This window comes from Chionomys nivalis, chromosome X (genome assembly GCF_950005125.1).
Source record: "Chionomys nivalis chromosome X, mChiNiv1.1, whole genome shotgun sequence".
Classification (NCBI taxonomy): Eukaryota; Metazoa; Chordata; class Mammalia; order Rodentia; family Cricetidae; genus Chionomys; species Chionomys nivalis.
The window spans coordinates 110740985-110758543 of NC_080112.1; positions in this window are offsets into that span (position 1 = coordinate 110740985).

The window sequence follows — 17559 nt, forward strand, 5'->3', positions numbered from 1 at the left end:
AGATGACTGTGTTTAGATGATAAGAAGCTAGAAAGGAACTTATGACATGTGGATGCTGACTTCTAAATTTTCTATGTGTGTTTTGGTCTGAAGATGACTGTGTTTAGATGATAAGAAGCTAGAAAGGAACTTATGACAAAGGAAAAGGTGATATAGAAAGGCAATGATGCTCAAAAAATACAAAAGGAATGAAAATTGAATGTGTAAATACTCTAGGATGGAAATTCATATGTGAGAATCAGGGCTCAGGAGTGTTTAGAGATGAGGGTGTGGAGACAAGAAACAATTAAATATAAGTATGTAGGTGTTAGGAAAAATATTAAGAAGAAGCTCTCTGCTGATGCAAAATAACTCCAATTAGACCAGATTAGAATAAATTAAAGATGCCCATGTTTAATAAATGCAGTCCTCTTGGGTGGCCGGGAGTATGGCAGGGAAGGGTTGGAGAAGACAGAGAGAGAGACCATGCAACCTCCCCCCAATGACCACCACCTGTTCCTTTTTCCAGCATGAGCTTAAATAGCCTGTGGGAGTTGTCCTTACCTTCTATGGAGAGCGGTCAGCATTTGACAGACTTTCCCAGAGGTAGAGTGCAGACCAAGGCAATTCCCAGGCCAGGTGCTAGGATGATGCTTCCAACTTAATATTACATTCCAGACTCTTTGGATATAAGGGTGTTAGAGGGCTGGGGTCTCACTTTCATTCAAGCAGTAGGAAAATGTCATAAGGAAACCTGAGAATTTATATATTAAAAATAAATTTACTCTGTAAGTAAATCTTAGCTAATGAAAGAAATGATGAGATCTGGTTTTGTTAGGGAGCATTCTTATGTGTTGTGGAATATTATTTAATGATGTAAAGACTTGTTACATTTACTTTTGCTATGTGTAACGTAAGTGGGGGTCCTGTTTGTTGTGGTTTTTATCTATCCCAGTACCCCACAACTGTTTAGCCCCAAAGAAAATTACACATAGGTCTCCATAAAGTATAAGCCGATTGGCCCATTAGCTCTAGCCTCTCACGGGGTAACTCTCACATCTTGATTAACCCATTTTTCTGATCTATGTTAGCCATGTGGCTCAGTACCTTTTTTCAGTGGGGAAGATCACATCCTGCTGCTTCGGTGGTCTAGGCAGGAGTGGAAGGAATCAACCTCCTCCTTCCTAGAATTTTCCTGTTCTCATTACATCATGTCTACTTCCTGTCTGGTTTTCCCGCCTATATTTCCTGCCTGGCCAATCAGCATTTATTTATAACATGATTGACAGAATACAGACAATTATCCTGCACCAGCTATGGAATATTATTTCAACTGTGCAAAATATGTATTACATTTGTTTATACTTTGTTTTAAAAGTAAGGATTGTTACATTTGTTTATGCTGCATTTGTTTCATTATATAAAAATGTGTTTCATTAGTTTCTCCTTACCTGCCTAAGGCACCTGACTGATCTCATAATAATGTGAATGGCTAATAGCTAGGCAGGAGAGGGATAGGCAGGCTGACTGGCAGAGAAAATAATTAGGAAAAGAAATATAGGCTATAGAGAGAAGAATGGCGAGAGTACAAGGGAGAAAGAGAGGGACACTTCCAAAGCTCGAAGCCAGCCAGCCTCCAGCCAGCCAGACACAAGAAGCAGGAAAGTAGGACAAACAGCGAGAGAGAGAGAGAGAGAGAGAGAGAGAGAGAGAGAGAGAGAGAGAGAGAGAGGGAGGGAGGGAGGGAGGGAGGGAGGGAGGAGGAGAAGCAGGGAGGGAGGGAGGGAGTAAAGGATAAAAGAAGTAAGGAAGGAAGAAAAGAAAGGTAAAAATCTCCAGGCAAAACATAGATGAAGAGAAATAGGTTCGGTTATAAGAACTAGCAAGAAAAGAGCATATATAAAGACAAACATTAATAACTAATATTAAGTCTCCACATCATGATTTGGGAACTGGTTGGTGGTCTAAAAGAAAAACGCTGATAAACTTATGGTCTACTTTTTGAATGAACCCAGTGTCAGAACATATTTACTACTGTACTTGCTCAGCCATTTCCTTATTGTCATATTCTCAAACAAATTCTGACACACTTTCTTCAAACAGAAAGGATATCATGCATTAATATATTTGTTTAGGCCTGAATGAAAATGAGTTCCTGAATATTAGGTACAAATATTAAATGTTTTCTAAAATGTATCTGTTTTCCTCTGTCCACATAACATGCCACCCATTATTTTTGAAGATGTCTAATTTTTGTGGCATTCATTTTATTTCTTTGAGGCATAGCAATTTAAATGCATATCACAAAGAAGATAATGATTGGGAATACTGCTAACAGATTGATACTTTAGTGGCATTTTCCTTGAGAAGTTTATATTTTAGCAAAGAAGATATTATGGGTCAAGCTTACAGTGATCTCGAAAGATTATCTGTGTCTTTTTGAAGATTCTCAAGGAAGAAGTGTGAGTAGGGTGTAATGATCAGGGGAGAGTGGGATTCCTAATTAGGAGAGAGAGTTAATGAAGGGTGAACTTGTACAGATCCTTGTAGGCTATTTGTCCCAGAATCTTAAGTAAAGAGGTATTTGTTAACTTGAATCAAATTGCATTGTTAATTAGCTTATGTGACCTCATAATCTACCCTTGGATATGTGGAACTCTCTGTCCAAAGAACTCCATCAGTTCTCACACAATTGAAATGAGATAATGGTCTCTCATAATGTAAGCATGAATGGGAACTAGAAGGGGACAATATATACAATATTTTCAAGTTAATGCTAAATTTAAAAACACACCCTTTGGCAATGCCTTAGTTAGGGTTACTATTGTTATGATGTGTGGGGGACACACACAGATGTGAGACTGTTTCATCTTGACTGGAGGTCAGAGAATCTGAGCTTATCTTTGTTCTTTTAATATTGTTGACAAGTATGGCTACATGCCCTGACCCAGGGTGTAGTTACTTGATGTTTTGGACACTAAGATGGCCCATAGAGGTAGATCTGATCTGCCCTGACAAAAGGTAAGAGAATCTAAGCCCACTTCTGCTCCTTCTTTTAAAACAGGAGGTTTGACACAGGGAGCAGCTGCCTACAGGTTACTTGGTGTAGGGTGTGTTCATTGAATATACTGCCCGGGACATCAAATGCTTTCTTCAGGAAATAATAACTTCAAGTACTTAAGCAAGTAACTGTTCTTGTTGTCCTTTGTGCCATGTTAAAGCACTCTTTTTCCTCTCCACTTTTGTATTGGTGCATAACGTATATAAAAATAAAATATGGGTAAATTCAATATTCAGTATACAGTGAGTTGCCCTCCTGGTACTATCCTGTGTTTCTGTATTTCTTTCATATCTCTGTTCCTCCTACTTAACTTTTATAATTCTCATGCCCCTACCCTGTAACATACAAACCCCTTTGTGGCTGGACCACAACAAAAGTCACCCCCCAAAAGGTGGTTTTTGACAATTATGAAACATAACCAATAAGCAAATAAGGGGCAAAGGGGCTTATTAGGCTTACACTCCATAATACTGTTTTCATCATCAAAGGGCTTTAATGGGGCAGGAACCTAGAGGCAAGAGCTGATGCAGAGGCCATGGAGTGGTGCTGCATACTGGGTCCTCCTCATAGTGTTCCCATACTGTTTTCTTATAAACCCCATGATTACCAGCCTTTGGATGACACAACCCACCATGGACTTCTTGCCCCATCAACTACTAATAAAATGTACTACAACCTGATCTAATGGAGGCACTCTCTCAGTTGAGGCTCCCTCCTCTCAGATAAGTCTAGCATGTGTCAAGTTGACATAAAACAATGCATCAGAGGCATACAAAGTAAAGTTACAAATCAGCATTTGTTTTATGTTCACTACCAAATAAACTAATTTCTAATGTCAAAATGACCTTCTTCAGCTGTAAATTGATATTTTTCATCATGAATATGTGATGATTTTCTATAAGGACATATTAATTTATCTATAGCTTCATTGTCAAAATATTAATGTTTAAATAAATAATTGAATTGCTAAAAACAAAACAGTTGTTTCTGGAGAAGTACATAATAAGATAAAATACTCCAAATTTATATTCATTTGATATATGGATAAAAGATAGTCAAAAATATAGAATTTTCTATTCTTTTTTTTCTTTTCTTTTTTTTTTTTTTGGTTTTTCGAGACAGGGTTTCTCTGTGGCTTTGGAGCCTGTCCTGGAACTAGCTCTTGTAGACCAGGCTGGTCTCGAACTCACAGAGATCCGCCTGCCTCTGCCTCCCAAGTGCTGGGATTAAAGGTGTGCGCCACCACCGCCCGGCAGAATTTTCTATTCTTAAAGTATGCCATTGGAGCACTGGACTGAGCTCCCAAAGTCCAGTTGAAGAGTGGGAGGAATGGGAATATGAGCAAAGAGGTCAAGACCATGATGGGCATGGGTACACCCACTGAAGCAGTCATCTGAGCTAATGGGAGCTCACCAACTTCGGCCGAACTGGAAAGGAACACGCATAGGATCAAACAAGTTCCTCTGAATGTGGTTAACAGTTGCTTGGCTAGGGCAGACTAGGGGCCACTGGCAGAGGCACCAGGATTTATCCTTATTGCATGTACAGGCTTTTTGGGAACCTATTCTCTTTGGATGATACCTAGCTCAACCTATATATAGTAGGGAGGGCCTTGAACCTTCCCCAAAGCAATGCGCTTTACCCTATCTGAAGATTGGATGGGGGAAATGAGAGGAGGGGATGGAGTGAGAACTTGGATTAGCATATATAATTAAAGAAGTTTGTTTTTCTTTTTAAAATAAAATTTTAAAAAAAATTGAAATAGCAAAACAAAAGTATACCATCAAACACTGTTGATTATTTTGCTCCTGGATTTTTACTGTACTTATATAACAGTTCCTGCAGAACAGGAAAATAAAATGAGGAACAAGAGACCCTTAATACAGCTCAAAATTAACACAGAAAATAGAATGACAGAAAATATTAGCTAACAAAGCTTACTTAAATAAACCTTAGCAAGACATGGGAGAAAATTAGCAGTGAATTCAAATTTGACAATCAGATATATAGTGTTCTTCATCAAACATTTGAAGATTCTGCCTAAAGCAGAACATACATTATTCAAGTAAACATACATAAACAAAGTGCTAGCTATTCTACTGATTTTCAAATCTTCCAATAACCTGTCAGTGAACTTTTCTATGCACAGTCCTTAGAAAATGTCAAAATAAGATGTGTACTTTTATTGAATAAATGTTTGTATGTTACAGTAAGGCTTCATCGAGTGATTTGACATTATATTTTTAAACTTGCAAAAGAAAAACAAATGACACTTCGAGACCTCAAAATCTAAGAACATCAAACAATACACTAATTGCTTTTTGTTTGTTTTCTTTTGTTTTGTGCTGAATGTATATAAATCAGAAGAAAGGTCATCAGACACTTAAGGTGCTTAGTAGGTGATTAATGAACAAAAACCCAAAAGAAACAAATGCTTTTAAATTTCTGAAGTAACATTGAATAATTGTATTACAGCTGTTAATACAACACTTTAGACTTCTGTAAAATTTTATGTGCTTAAAATGTTCTGTATAGTATGATTACCTATATTGTCTCATGTTTCTGTAGGTAAAAGGTGTCATCAAAGAAATTAAATTCTGTAACTTGATTCTGTGGAGAATTTTTATTCTTATTTACACCTTCAATATTTGGATTACACTTGAACAAAATGACTATTCCAAACAAATGCAAGAATTTAAATAACAAAATAATTCTGGCTTATTTATTGATTTGAGAAACACACAAGACTACCAGTTGGTGTAAAGTCATTGAAATATCTTTACTCAGAGATATATATCTTTTGTTTAGTTTTTCAAAATAGGACTTCTCTGTATATCCCTGACTGTCCTAAAATTCTCTCTGTACACTAGGCTGCCCTACCACTCACAGATCTGCCTACCTCTGCCTCCTTTGTAAGCGAATACACCCAGATTCTATCAAAGTTTTAGTGTTAAAAAATAACATTAAAATACGGCAAAATTGCTTTGCACATAAGAGTGTGAAATGATGCTACCTTACATTTATCTACATTGGCATAAAAATGTCATGAAAAATAGATAGAAATAGTGCTTATAAATGTCTATATAAAATATATTCTTTTATTTTAAATTCTTATTCAGGTTGTTATTTATTATAACTTTGATATGAGAAGGCATTTTTAATGCCTTCTAATATGTGAATCTTGCCTTATTTGTAGCATCTCTCAACATGTGAGTTGGTATTTACATTATAACGCATTACAGTAGCAAAACTGACATTATGAAGTAAAAATAAAAATAAAATTAATAATAATAATAATAGTTTTATGGTTGGGTCACAACAACATGAGGAACTGAATTAAAGGATCAAAGCAAGGGCTAAGAACCCCTGGAACACTTTACACATTCACATAAAAGAAGATATTGAGGCATATGATTTTATCCTTATAGTATCTGCTAAATTGCTTATGATGTTAGCAATAATATTAATATTATTATATTTAAGTCAGAATAATATTAATTTTAAATATGGAAATGAAGACAATATTCTGTGCATTGTAGAATAGGCCATTTGTCCCATGTATATCCCTGCTTTTAAATTGCTGTTATTTTACAATATGCATTTTCTACTTACACATTGTTTCATATTAAAATCTTAGTGTTATTATATTTTGGTCAAAATTTTTCTCTAAATGTATTTTTGTAGAGTGATGGAAAAAGAAAAGACAGTTAGGCTTAATAACAATTATATTGTTTATAAAATATAAAAATGTAAGTGGAAGTATAAAATATTACCAACTATTAACATATTAAACTTTCAACAGTTAAGCTGTTCATTGAAGAGATATTCTTTTGGAAAAGGAAAAACAACAGTTCTTTATTTACTTTTATTTTAACTAGCATTTATTAATAATAATATCTATTAGTGGGGCCCAGTATGATATGTCAGTACATATTTATAATAGTGGTTAAGTCTACATGTATCCAACACGCCTTTTCAGCTACTATCCTACATTCAAGTCAATGCATATTTATACTTCCACAAATGAGAGAACATTTGCTTGTCTTTGAAAATAAAACTTGTCTTTTGAATATTTCACATAGCAAACTCTTTATTTCAAACCATTTTGATAAAAATGATGGAATTCAACTTTCATTAAGGCCAAATAATGTCCCATTATGTATATTTACTGTGTTCTTTATTCCTTCATCCATCCATAAGAGCGTAGACTGACTTGCTAATGTAACCAATCTATTATGAGAATATCACAACAAACATGGTCTCATTTCTCACGATGACATAGACTTCAGTGATAATTTCGTATATACATTGGTAACAAGATATCTGGGTCATGTGACAGATTTTATTTCAGATTTTTAAGGTAAGTTTATTGTCTCTAATAGTTGTACTGATTCACATTCTCACCAACAATGTATGAGTTCTTTGTTTATACACATCTTCATAGTCATTTGCAAATTTTTAAAATAATAAACATTCTAACTGGGGTGAGAATTTTCTGGCATTTTCTTCCAGAGTAATTATTTTTTTAATATTTGAAATAAATGAAATCCATTCCTCAGATAGCATAGATGAAAAAAACTAGCTGCAAAATCATTTTATGATAATGTATTTTAATATGAACATTAAGAAATAGTCTAATTTGCTGACTTTTTCATCTTCTTTTGTAAAAGTAAGTTTGCATGCTGAAACAATTCAAATACTCTCCTATATCTCACAATAAATAGTTTTCCTGCCCACAATAGGAGATTAGCATAATTCTTGGAATGTACCTATCAGCTCAGCTGAGGTAGCACACACCTTTAAACTCAGTACTTAGAAGACTGAAGCAGGCAGATCTCTGTGAGTTCAAGACCAGCCTGGTCTACAGAGTGAGTTTCAGGACAGCTAGGGCTGTTACACAAAGAAACCATGTCTTAAAAAACCAAAAAAAGTATCCATAATTGAAATTTTGTGTCATTATAGCATAAATCAGATTTCATTCCCACCAATTCAATTCTTCGAAGTCACTAGCACTGAATTTCCACTCTCTATTAAAATTCCCTTTCCTTTTGTTTTTATTAGCTAGATTCAAATATATAATCATACCTACAGCAGATTTTCAATGCCCATCTAACTTTTGGTATAGATTATCTTTATTATGTACTCAATGATCTGATAGCTTTAATATTGCCCAGTTCCAATCATTTTAAGTGCATGGAATAAATTTCTTACTTTGACTCCAAGAACCTTAATGATCAGGACTCTTACCTATCTGTCTACTCCCAACTCCCATCAAAACAAAGGACCCTACATACGGGGTTTCTTCCTCATACAGGGTTGCCCTACTCCGCCTTAATATATGGGGAGATTCTCAGTCTTACTAGAACTTGATATGCCATGTTTTGTTGATATCTCTGGGGAGTGTGTCGTTTCCTGAACAGAAACTGAGGATAAGGGGATAGAAGCAGGGGTAAGTTAGGGGAAGATACTGGGGGCGGGAGAGATGGGACAAGGCAGCAGTCAGAATTAAAAAAAAATCTTTTCTTTCCCTCCAAAAAGTTTATTATGCTTCTTTAGACATATATTAGTTTTTTTCTTTGTCCTACTCCCTTTGTGTAATATGCTTTCAAGTTCTAAACCAAGCTCAAAGCTTCCTTTCATTCACTATTCATCATACAGCAATTCTTTTTTGAAACCCTAATCCTTGCTTATTGATTATACTCTATAAAACATGTACAAAATCATAAGTATTGTTTTTTATAGTTATAGCTATGCCAGATTATTGTGGCTTTAATATCAGGTCATTAAATGGTTGCACTTCTTCAACATTCTATATCAGGTTGACATAAATCCAGAAATGAAACAAATGACTAAAAGGAAGAAACTGTTCAATTGTATGTTGACTTGGTAAAAGTCTGATTTAAGATGCCTGTTGCATGGAAGTATTTTCTAGTATTTATTTTCAGTGCAATTCACCTGTCTTCCTGGGAAACTGAGCAAAAGTAAATTAGAAGTATATCCTGTTATTGCTAATTTCAAGATTATACAACTGAGTCCAAAAGGTTAAGTACCTTGTATAAAATACCATGATCTTAAGCAAGATAATTAAAATCACCTCCAGAGCATATTAATTTTAAATATTAAGTCATAAAATTTATATGGGGGAAAAAAGAAAATATACAAATTTTGCCCAGAAAGTACTTGGTAAATGTTGAATTTCCTAACTTATACACAGGTATCATAAGCATATTTAAATGTAATTAGTTTTCACATTATTTTAAAGCATTCTTTTTACTTAAAATGTGTTGCAGGAAGCTGCTTGTCTATCCTGACCACCAGAGCTGAAATAGCCACATGGAAACTATATTTACTAAATCACTACTTGGCCCATTAGCTCTAACTTCTTATTGATTAACCCTTACATTTTATTTAACCCATCTTCATTAATCTGTGTATCACCATAAGGTCATGGCCTACTAGCAAAGTTTCATCATGTCTTCTGTGGTGAATCCATGATGGTTCTCTGACTCCGCCCTTCTTTCTCCCAGCATTTAGTTCTATCTCCCCACTTACCTAAGTTCTGTCCTATCAGCAGGCCAAGGCAGTTTCTTTGTTCATTAACCAAGAAAAGTAAGAAGGACCTCGCACACCAAAAATGTATTATTTTGGTCATTTATTATGATCATGTTTAAACAATAGTGATAGATGATTGTTATTACTATTGAATGAATTTAAAGTTCTGAATAATTTTATGGTTCATCTTAATGCCTATACGTAACTAAATAAGTAAATCTTTAGAAGATTATGAAATGTGCCCCTGATCATAATTTAAATAAAGTTTGCTTAACTTCAGACTTCTTTACTTGCAAGATAGTAGTACTGGGTGTATAATTTATGCTTCCAAACACAGACTAAAATTAAAATAATGGGGAAAATACATATTACTGCAATCATTTATCCTTGTATATCCTCAATTTAATCACTGTTACTTACTTTGAGATTAACATGGCCTCAACATTTTCTTGCCATTTCCCCTAATACAAAAAAAAAAAACACATAAATTACAAATGATAATCTTACAGTTAATTTGACAAATCATCAGGCACTTCTCAATTTGATTCAGCTCGTGTAAACTTTATGTGTGTCAAAATTCTTCCATGGTCTATGGACAGTGTTGAAAATGAAATAGTTAAATGAATATCTACATGATTCCAGAAGCATTTGGTTTTTCTCAGCCTATTATATTTTCATCCTATATATTCAGTTCCTCTAATTAGTATGAAAAAATCAAACATTAATGATCAAACTACCTTTTTCAAATATTTAGTAAAGAAATGGAATTTGAATAAATTAGAGCATAAGCACCCCAGAAAAGAACTGTCTTACTGTCCAAATAATAATTTATTGAGAAATTATATTATTTCCTTATATTTACTTCAGTTTACATTATTTTTTTATCTTATTGTAGACAGAGGTTGTTGTCCTACCCAGTCCTGCAACCATTCTGTCCCGAGGAAAAACACAGAGGCCTAGATTAATTATAAACTGGTTGTCCTATTAGCTCAGATTTCGTATTATCTAATTCTTACTTCTTAAATTAGTCCATAATTCTTGTCGGTGTTAGCCATGTGACTTGGCATCTTTGATCAGTGAGGCATTCTCACCTTGCTTTCTCTTGCTCTGGATGATGCCTGCAGATTGAGCCTTTCCTCTTTCCAGAATTTCTGTTCTGGTCACCATGCCTATATCTCCTTCCTGGCTACCAGATAATCAGCATTTTATTAAACCAATGCAATTGACAGATCTTTACAGGGTACTTCAAAGTCTTATATGTTCAGTCTTAGCTGGACTTGTAGTAACTGGTGATAGATTATATTATAGAAAAAGTAACACTGTTAACACATGAAAATTGTTACATTAGTTATTTTAGAGGTCCTAACATCAAAAGTATATATTTTTCCTCTTTATTTCTCTTTTTTGAAGATAAAGAAAAACAAAACTTATTTTTTTCAATGGAGCAAGGTTCCTTAGGTTCTGACATGGATACACTACAGATGTCTCAGTAGCATACTACATGGAACGTGTTCAGTAGTACAAATGTATTCAATTGAGATTATGTTATACATGTGCCACCTTTTCTCATACAATGGGTCAATTGATACTGATGGCCACAGTATCTATTTGTGATTCATTCAGGCAGAAATTTCTGTGGTGTTATTTTTCTTTTCTACACTTGTACACAAAATACTTATCACATGTTTAAGCATCCAGCCTCTATTACATTGTGTTACATTGTCCTGAACTATGTTATTTGACCTCTAACTGTGAGAATTCAATAAAATTGTGTAAATTTTTCTCACCTAGATCAGAAATACAGAAAGCATCATATACCTGGTTATATGGTCTATAGTTTTTACCCTCCAGAAAATAATTTTCTATCTTTTGTATTTCCTTTTACGTATTCTTTGATAATTCATATGGTATATTTTTGTCATATTCTTTCTTGCCTTTAAAATCATCCCAGAGCCTCCTTGTTTTCTACCCATCTAATTCCTGCCATTTGTCTATATTAAAAATCCCAAAGCAAAAACAAAAGAAAAAAGTCGATAAAAAGCAGAGCCTGATTTGCATTGGCTAGCTACTCCTGAGAATGGGGCCAGCCAAGCTTTTCAATTGAGAACTTAAAAACTATATTGCCAATTGAAACTACATCCAGGAAACACAGCCTGCTACTACACAGAGAGGACCAAAAAGTGAGTGACCAGCCAACCAGTGGAACACACTGCTCTCTAGGCCCATCATACTGCAGCAAAATTCTGGGCCCCTCCCCCACCACCTCAGCTTCTCTAGCCAGCCAAAAGTAGAGTTTCCTCCATTCCTCCCATTCTGACCATTGGAACCTGATAGCTACAAGTCCCATCCCACACCCAAACTTGTCTATTTAACCACTACCTCAGTGGAACTCTGAAACTCAGCCTGCTAATACACAGAGAGGACCAAGAGGTGAGTGACCAGCCACCTTGAAGAACGTCCCACTCTCTAGGCCCTCTATACTGGGGCAAAACCCCTTGTCCATCCCCCACCTACCTCATGTTCTCTAGAAAGCTTTCAGGTAGTTTCCTGTAAGTAGGCTGCTCCATTACCCCTGACATACAGACAGTGACAGTACAGAGAAGACCAAGAATAGTTACCAAGACATAGACAGCCACTGCAAGGATGAGACCAAGATGTAAGGACACTGTCATCATCAATTGAAGGAAGAAATGAGTAGGAGCCAATGCAAGAATTCATCTAACACCCTAAAAAGCAACATGGTAACACCAGAACCTAGTGCTCATACAGCAAGAAGATTTGATAATCCTAACCCAGAAGAAACAGAAGAAAACCATTTTAAATGTAATTTTATGAAGATGATAGAGATGTTTAAAGAGGAAATGAAAAACTCACTTAAAGAAATGTAGGAAAAGACAAACAAAAAATTGAAAGAAATTAATAAATCTCTCAAAGAAACCCAAGAAAACCAAGAAAAAACAATCAAACAGGTGAAGCAAACAGTTCAAAACTTGAAGTGTGAAATAATTCAACTGTAGCAGGATAAAAGCCACACCATTTTTAAATGCTGATTTTCTGGGAAGTCCTGCCAGCACAAACTCTGACTCTTTCAGGCAGGAGGTCTGGCTACAGATTATTTGAGTGGGTTTTGTGAGCAGAATGCTGCAGTTTGCTTAATGGTGGCATGGACTGGTTATGTACCTGAGAATGGGGCTGTGTGCTTGGCTCTCAGAGGCAGTGAGTGTCTCTGCCATGCTGGTCTAGGTGAAGCATGCAGATAGTACTGTATTTTCCCTAGCAATGATGCAGCTTAAGTTTTTAAGAAGCGCTTAGCATTTTAAGAAGTGTTCCTTGACAGCAATGAATTACAGATTCACAATAGGACAGATTCAGACATGAAAGACCTCCAAATGGGTCACAGGTTGGATAAATGTACATAGGCTTAAAAGAGAGAAAAAAAGAGTATAGAGAATTGGAAAAGAAGTAAAAGGTTTTTAAAAGGGGGGTTAAGTCTTTAAAGAGAGAGTACAGACAGTCATAGATTAAAATGAGTAAAGCCTTGTAAAAATGGAAAATTCAAAGAGAGTCTGGATTTTGTATATTATTGTGTTATCTTTGAATTTTTGATGTGAATGAACTAAGATCAGAGAGGCATTTTATTGTATGGGCTGCTAAGTTAAACCAGCATGTCTATTATAAAGGTATCATGACTTCCAAATTTGGGTCTAAGGATATGTTACTTTGGAAAAGAGGTTCTTCTCTTATTTTCACAGAGGATGAGAACCTGTGGATTGCTTCCAGACTGGTATAGTTTGATAGAACAAGACTCCCTGAAAGGTTGTCTTGAACACCCTCAAAAATTACTTCACCAAGCTGCTGGATGAAATGAACCTAGCGCACAGAATATACCATGAAAGGCCTGATTAACAGCACCCGTGAACAGCATGAAGCAGTATGGACAGAGCTACACTATATTCCCAAATATTGTTTATAATTGTTTACATGTAGGAAGGGATATGCTATAGAGATGAATAATTTGCATTTGTATGGATCTTGGTTTATTGATACAAATTTAAGGTCAATTTTGTTATATGTATATTTCTGATCTTGAGTAAGATATGGTATTTGTCCAGCACATTTAAAATTGTAATGTATAATTAAGACATATAGGTTAATAGACATCTATAATAGTCAAACTTGTAGGCATGTTAGTTAGATTTTCAAGATGGACAGATAATGTATTTCAATTACATAGGCATTCTTCAAGCCTTTCAAAGACTACAGAATATGGCATTTAAAATATTTAAGAAATTACGACTTTTCCCTGATTGCTAAGGAAGTTGAGCACGATCTTAAGTGTCTTTTGGCCATTTGAACTTCTTCTGTTGAAAAGTCTCTGTTCAGCTCAGTGCCCCATTTTATAATTGGATTGATTAACCTTTTACAGTCTAATTTCTTGAGTTCTTTATATATTTTGGATATCAGACCTTTGTCAGTTGCGGGGTTGGTGAAGATCTTCTCCCAGTCAGTGGGTTGCCTTTTTGTCTTAGTGACAGTGTCCTTTGCTTTACAGAAACTTCTCAGTCTCAGGAGGTCCCATTTATTCAATGATGTCCTTAGTGTTTGTGCTGCTGGGGTTATACGTAGGAAGTGTTCTCCTGTGCCCATGTGTTGTAGAGTACTTCCCACTTTCTCTTCTATCAGGTTCAGTGTGTTTGGACTGATATTGAGGTCTTTAATGCATTTGGACTTGAGTTTTGTGCATGGTGATAGATATGGATCTATTTTCATTCTTCTACAGATTGACATCTAGTTTTGCCAGCACAATTTGTTGAAGATGCTCTCTTTTTTCCATTGTATACTTTTAGCTCCTTTATCGAAAATCAGGTGTGCAATCAGGGAAATGCAAATCAAGACAACATTAAGATACCATCTTACACCTGTCAGAATGGCTAAAATCAAAAACACCAATGATAGCCTCTGCTGGAGAGGTTGTGGAGAAAGGGGCACACTCATCCATTGCTGGTGGGAATGCAAACTTGTGCAACCACTTTGGAAAGCAGTGTGGCGGTTTCTCAGGAAAGTCGGGTTCAACCTACCTCTCGACCCAGCAATACCACTGTTGGGAATATACCCAAGAGATGCCCTAACATACAACAAAAGTATATGCTCAACTATGTTCATAGCAGCATTGTTTGTAATAGCAAGAACCTGGAAACAACCTAGATGCCCTTCAATGGAAGAATGGATGAAGAAAGTATGGAATATATACATATTAGAGTACTACTCAGCAGTAAAAAACAATGACTTCTTAAATTTTGCATACAAATGGACGGAAATTGAAAACACTATCCTGAGTGAGTTAAGCCAGACCAAAAAAGAGGAACATGGGATGTACTCACTCATATTTGGTTTCTAGCCATAAATAAAGGATATTGAGACTATAATTCTTGATCCTAGAGAAGCTAAATAAGAAGGTGAACCCAAAGAAAAACATATAAGCATCCTCCTGAATATTAACCTTCATCAGGCGATGAAAGAAGACAGAGACAGAGACCAACATTGGAGCACTGGACTGAAGTCTCACTATCCAAAGGAGGAGCAGAAGGAGAGAGAGCACGAGCAAGGAACCCAGGACCGCGAGGGGTGCACCCACACACTGAGGCAATGGGGATGTTCTATCGGGAACTCACCAAGGCCAGCTGGCCGGGGTATGAAAAAGCATGGAACAAAACCGGACTCGCTGAACATAACGGACAATGAGGACTACTGAGAACTGAAGAACAATGGCAATGGGTTCTTGATCCTATTGCACGTAATGGCTTTGTGGGAGCCTAAGTAGTTTGGATGCTCACCTTAATAGACCTGGATGGAGGTGGGTGGTCCTTGGACCTCCCACAGGGCAGGGAAACCTGCTTGTTCTTTGGGCTGAGGGGGGAGGAAGACTTGATTGGGGGAGGGGGGGGAATGGGAGGTGGTGGCGGGGAAGAGGCAGAAATCTTTAATAATTAAATAAATTAATTAATTAATAAAAAAAAGAAATTACGACTTTTCACAACAGTGAGACACATCTGCTCCTGGCAGCACCAATCTACCCTAAGAGAATGATGGGCATCAAAGAGTCTCCTTATGAAGGTGGTTAGCCATTTCATTTGGGCAAGAAACTGCTCTTGTCTGGACTGCTTGATTGGACATTCAGGACCCACAGAAAAATGACTGCTGAAATTGCTTAAAGGTGAGATGGTCTTTTGGGTTTTCTGCTTCATAAAAGACTCTACTAGACATTCTGCAGGACACAAAAAAAGTAATTATTACACTGCCAATATAGGCAGAAGCGTCTTTGAAGTTTTCTGCTTTGTGAAAAAGTCTGCTGGATACTATGGGTCTGTAAGTTGGAGATGTGTTCCTCAGTGGTATAAAAGAACTTTGGGTGACTGTCCAGGTAGCGAGACATTTCTGCCAACTCTAGAGTTTTGGAAGTTGCTTACAATGTACTTCCTGTTTACTTAGGTAATATTATATTTTTCTGAAGTCTTTGATGGGGTTGATTAATTTATAGTTATATCTATAGTTTTCCTTAGTTATGACAAAAGAATATATATATATATATACTGTAATTCTTGTTTGATACCTGTTTTGGAATATGTAGTTTTACTAGATTAAAGTTAAAACCTTCTTTTTATTTAAACAGAAAAGGGGAGGTGAAGTGGGACTCCCCTCTGTGTTCTATGATTACCATTAATGAATAAAGAAACTGCTTTGGACCTACAGCAAAGCAGAACTTAGGTAGGCAGGGAAAGCTAGGCAGAATGCTGGGAGAAAGAAGGGTATAGTCAGTGGGAAGCTATGGAGCCACTGCCAGATTCAGACATACTGAAACTTTGCCTGTAAGTCACTGTCACATGGCAATACATAGATTAATGAAAATGGGTTAAATTAATATGTAAGAGTTAGCCAATGCGAAGCTAGAGCTAATGGGCCAAGCTGTAATTTAATTAATAACATTTCTGTGTGATTATTTGGTTCTGGGCATTCAGGATGAACCAGCAGATCCTCCTCTTAGATTCTTCAACTCCATCAAAGATTCCTAAAAGATATGATATTACCTAAGTAAACAGGAAGTACATTGTAAGCAACTTCCAAAACTTTAAAATTTGAGTCTAATGATATTCCACTTTGGAAAAGAATTTCTTCTTTTGTTTCCATGGAGGATGAGAACCTGTAGATTGCTTCCAGACTAATATGGTTTGATAGACCACAACTCCCTGAAAGGTCACCATGAACGCCCCCAAATAAATTACTTCGCCTAACTACTGACTGACATGAACCTGTCACACAGGATATATCATGAAAGACCTGATTAACAGCACCCGATAACAGCAGGAAACTGTGTTAATTCTGTATTTTTGTGTCTAGAATTCCTTTTTAAGCCCTCTCAGGTTTTACATGGATTTAATCCCACATTGGGCACTAATTTGTTGGAAGAGGGAGCCACTAGTTCATCCCAGCATAAAAAGAGACAGGTTTACCAATGGAATCTAATCAAGGACCATAACATTATTCTACATGCCTATGAATACCTGATATTTGACCAAGAAGCTAAAATTATACAATGGTAAAAAGAAAGCATCTTCAATATATGGTGCTGGATGTCAACATGCAGCAGAATGGAGATAGATCCATATCTATCCCCATGCACAAATCTGAAGTTTCAATGGATTAAAGACTTCAATATAAATCCAACCACACTGAACCTGATCAAATAGAAAGCAAGAAATAGCCTTCAGTGCATGGGCACATAAGACCACTTACTAAATATAATACCCGTAGCACAGACACTTAGGGCAGCAATAAATAAATGGGACCTCCTAAAACTGAGAAGCTTTGGTAAAGCAAAGGACACATTCAATAAGACAAAAAGGTGGCCCACAGAATGGGAAAAGATCTTTATCAACCCCACATCAGACAGAGGACTGATCTCAAAAATA